Source organism: Pygoscelis adeliae, unplaced genomic scaffold (genome assembly GCF_000699105.1).
Source record: "Pygoscelis adeliae isolate BGI_AS28 unplaced genomic scaffold, ASM69910v1 Scaffold168, whole genome shotgun sequence".
NCBI lineage: Eukaryota > Metazoa > Chordata > Aves > Sphenisciformes > Spheniscidae > Pygoscelis > Pygoscelis adeliae.
Window position 1 is genome coordinate 2,680,859 of NW_008825566.1, and position 5,030 is coordinate 2,685,888.

Here is a 5,030-nt window from a genome sequence, read left to right on the forward strand (position 1 = left end):
AAAAGTGAGAAAACTCGTGGGTTGAGATAAAAACAGTTTAATACTTGAAATAATAGCATAATAATAAATTGTAATGAAAAGTAAAACGAGAGAGAGAAAGAAAAACAACAACAACAAAAAACAGGGAAAGAAAAAACAACAGTGGTGAGCAACTGCTGACCACTGGCCAACCGATGCCCAGTCAGTCCCCAAGCAGCGATCTCTGCTCCCCAGCCAACTCCCCCCGGTTTATGTACTGAGCATGACGTCACATGGTATGGAATGTCCCTTTGGCCAGTTGGGGTCAGCTGTCCTGGCTGTGCCCCCTCCCGGCTTCTTGTGCACCTCCAGCCTTCTCAGTCGGTGGAGCATGGGAAGCTGAAAAGTCCTTGACTTAGTGTAAGCACTGCTTAGCAACAACTAAAACATCGGTGTGTCATCAACATTGTTCTCATCCTAAATCCAAAACACAGCACTGTACCAGCTACTAGGAAGGAAATTAACTCTATCCCAGCCAAAACCGGGACAAGTAGATAACCAGTGACTGATGCAGATTTTGAAAGACCAGAGAGAATTAACCAGAAGCAGGTGTGCAGTGCCAAAGGTGTTTTCCTGCTGTGGCTATACCCAGCATGTCTAAACCAGAAAGGTAGCATATAATTTAAAATTCATAAATTAATTGAACTAATATTTAATCATATGCTACTTTTTCCCATGAACCAGCAGCTGGTTAGAATCAGTGGGACCCAGAAAAGCAGATTTCCTAGCCTTGATCTGACTATTAAATGTTTGAAAGAGGGTGATGTTCTTTATATGTTGCTCACCTCGGTCAGGGGAAGTGTTAGATTTTTGCATTTTGCTAACAGTGAGGCATGGCCTTCCACGGTGTCCAGCGCTGCAACTCTGGAACACGGGTCAGCTATAGTTGGTGGGCTGTGCCAAGCTGCCTGGCACACGTTTGAGCCCAAGAGCTTTTCAGTGAAATAGTGATGAAGGCTCCTTGCAAGCCTTGCTGTTGAGGTATCGGGGAGTAGCAAGAGTGGGCAGCTCTATGAGGGAAGGCAGGCTGGGAGCTCAGGCACGCGGGGACAGTGACCTCCTTGGCAGGAGGTGCAGTCCTGCAGTTACCAAACAAGAAGAGCAGTAGGGTGACAGCAGTGAGGTTCAACCAACAGACCAGACTGACAAGTCCGTAACAACAAGGCAGCTCCAAAGGTCAAGTGAGCAGGTCAGGATCCGTGAGGTACTTGGCAGGTACGGGCACACCTGTAACGTAGCTTAGGCGAGGACTAAGGGTGATGCTCTGGCAAGGCTGCTCAGAGCTCTTTCTCACACAGCTCTCCTCATAGCAGTCTGGTCCCCAATTGTTTGGCCTTACTGTTACCAGAGCTGGCTTTCAGCACAGACAGCCAAACCCTTGACAAGGTGGGGGAGAGGTAGCAGAGCCCTAAGGTCCCACGTAGGGACCTGGCAGGAAGCATGTGTAGATTCTTGAGATTGATAAAGCAGGTTAATGTCCCGAACAGCAATCTGAGGGAAGATTTGAGAGTTTCAGTAGAAGCTGGCATATTAATGCAACATCATTGCAACCAATTAGCTATATAATGCAACCAAAGCAGGCATTTCCTAGGTATCAGCCTGATTACATCTTTTTCAGTCAACAGTACTTCATTTTCCATACTGCAGGAATCAGTTTTGGTCCAGTATTGCCATTCCTAGAAGCTGAGCAGCTGCTGGGATCTTTTTCAACATTTAAGGTTCATACTCTAAGGTAAGAGGGATCAGATGCTGTAGCCTCATGGAAACCTGATTGTTTCATATGCATGAGAATTTAGTGGTAAGAATCAGTTTAAAAACTCCCTATAAAAAAATTTACAGATAGTGGTTAAATGCGAGCGAGATAAAGAAAAGACCTGGCTCTGATGCGTCACCTATACTTCAGTATTTCCTTACTCCACAAGTAATATCGTTTACCTTAGATAGGCTATTAGTCATTGAACAAATATTGAACCAAAACTATTTGTGTAATGTTCTTTCCAAAATGCTATTACCAAGCCAAGAAGCATGCTGTGTTCCTGTGGCTGGTATAATTGTCTGAAATGGAAAGCATCCATCAGTTTGTACAAAACAATGAAAGAATTTACTGTACCGCACTGCTGGTTTTTAATATCTGCACAAAATAGTGAAATATGATTTAAAATACTCCCCTGCATAAATAGCAAGTGTGTGTAAAATGTATATACACATTTTTATACTCATGGGGTTCGTTTATGTACAGAGCTTAAAGTAGGTATGATTTGAGATTACCAGCTTGAGGAAGAGTTGTGAGGAGGGGTGTAACAGTTTTCAAATTACCCCATCTTGCTTTGCAGCAGCCTTTTATATTTGTGTTCTCCGTATTTCCAAATGGGAAAACAAGTAATAGATTTCAATTCTAGGAAGAAAGGACCAACTTTCAGATGCAGAAGGACAGTGAAGCGGTACAACAGCTTACCTGGGGAGGTTGTGCAATGTCTACCAAAAGACCTGTGATGTCAGATTAAACATCTGCAGGAACCCCACAGGTATAGTGGAGCCTGCCTTGAGGAGGAGGATTAATGAACTTTAGAGGACCTCTCCCGCCCGATGACTCTATGATTGGTTGTAGGGCATAAAGAAGAGGCATGCAGCATTAATTAACTGGAGTAATTTTCCCCCTTTGTCCCATCTTTCAACTGAATCACTCACTAGTTTTAGTTTTTTCTCTTTCATAAAAATTAAATACTTTTTTTGGCTTGTTTCCATAGCTAATATATTTTGTCTGATCTTGAAGTATAGGGTTTTTAAGCTGAATGAAAGCACATAAATCTATTAATAAACTGTAGCTCTTGATCGTTATTTCTGTGTTTCAAAGCCCATTTTACTCAACAACTGACTCTTTGTGACGAACATGAAGAAATAGTCCTATCGCCAAAATGCACAATTTATAGTACAGCCTGCAGAAAATAAACAGATTTAGCAGAGTTTGTAGTTTACACAACTGGAGGAAAAAAATCACACGTTTTAAAGACTCTGTAGATGGATAACTGTAAACCTTGCGACGCGGTTTGTGAGTCATTCTGTCTATAAAACTGGGTATTGCTAATTTCCACACCTATTCCCCCACCTATAACTTAGGCATTCTCTCTCTGCCCCGTTCCTCTCTCTGATGACTCTGCTTGTGTTAACTGCATTTTAGTATCGCTTCCTTCCTCCTTTGTTTTTTAATTTGGCCCAGATCCTTGATCCACATGGGGCCTAGTGGCAAATTTCTATGGATAATATGTCACACGTTATCCTTCATTTGTACTGTAAGTGGCATTTCCATAAGAAATATTTGTGAGCATCCCATGGTACAGACCAGTTTGCACACTCACACATCAGCAGAGGTAAAGTAAGCTGATGTCTGTGCAAGTGAATGAAAACTGCAATGACTGTCAATCATCCATACTAGTATAAATTCAGAAATGTATCTGTCTGTTGCTGACCATGTTTTTCAGGATCTCATCTTCTGTTCTTTGCTTAGTGTTTTAGACTGTGGTTCATGTGCAAAGAGTGAAGGTGGACCCTGAGCATGTTCAGAAGTTTTTCTCTTACCATTCAAAAGCAATAATTGCAGAGATAAGTGCTGCATTTCCTTTGAGAGTTACATTCAATTAGAGTTTAAGAACAATAATTTTACAGCAAGATCAGGTATGAGTTTAAAACACTGTCATTCCCAGTGTGGTCATGCTTTACAAGTGACATTTGGGTCAGCTTACCTATGAAGGCAAGTCCTTGTTCCCATTTAATTCCTCACTGAGTGGGGCAAAAGTGAAAAATCCCATTTTCTCATTAAAGAGAAAACTAGGCAGTTGAAGTGGGAAATACCAGCCCAGCCCTAATCAAAATTTATACTCCCAATTCCTGGAACCACCCTTCCCTTCCCTACAGCGGTTTCTGCCAAAGCTGCTCTCTCCCTCCTACTTACTATCTCTTGTTTTAACATCTGGCTATTTCTTGTGGGGTGCCTATCTCTACACTCCAGTTTTTCTATTAACATCAGGATCTATAGTACAAATTTGTACAGATATAGCACGGATTTGAGAATGAGCACTAAAATGGTAATAGTAGATGGGTTGTGTATAGGCACATCTTGAGCAGAATGGATTTGTATGAACTTGGAGGTGTGGAGAGCTGTGACATCAAAGTGCATGGTGGGGGTTCGCAGAGCTGGCACGTGCTCCTGTGCACATCATTGGCAATAGGCAGGGGGGAATGTTGCTTTAACCCCCAAAAATTCCACTCTTACTGCTCTGTGTACATCTGTACTGCTGTGCTAGCTCTACTTCAGTAAGGGTCTAGGTGTTTTGGGTGGCATTGTTATGTTTTATAATTTTTTTCAAGAATTTTACTACTGCATTAGTACAAGTGCAATGTACAGTTACATACATGCACAATTACATTACATTATGTACAATTACACAAAAGGTTCAACATTCAAAAGCATTCCAATTATATATCATCTGACTTCAGTAATAAATATTATGTCCACTCTATTTGCCAACATTTCTTCTGTAAATATATTTTCTTATGTATTTCAACCTTTGTAATATTGCAACTTCATATCACAAGTGAAGTGCATACAGTAGGGGTCATAAAAGACCACACGCTTACCTATAAGGATTTAATTATCTTATGCATATGACAATGCTGTGAAAAGTAATTATCTTGTCTATTAGGATTTTGCTGCTATTCTTGTAAACTGAATCAAAAGGGAAGTTTGCAACATTCCCGTCATAGCTATTGTGTTTTTCTCCTTTCCCAGATGTAAACGGGGGATTGCCCAACGGGACTGTGACACTTGCACTGAAAATATGAGGCAATAATTTAAACAGATCTCCACAGCAAATAAATATCATCTATCTGAGATATTTTAGACAGGTTACAACAAATCACTTTTGCACAATGCCATGGTAACTACATTGCTTCAATTTAAATATTACTAGAAGCAGAGCATAGGTGATCATGCTCCACTGCTTAGGACGGGGCCT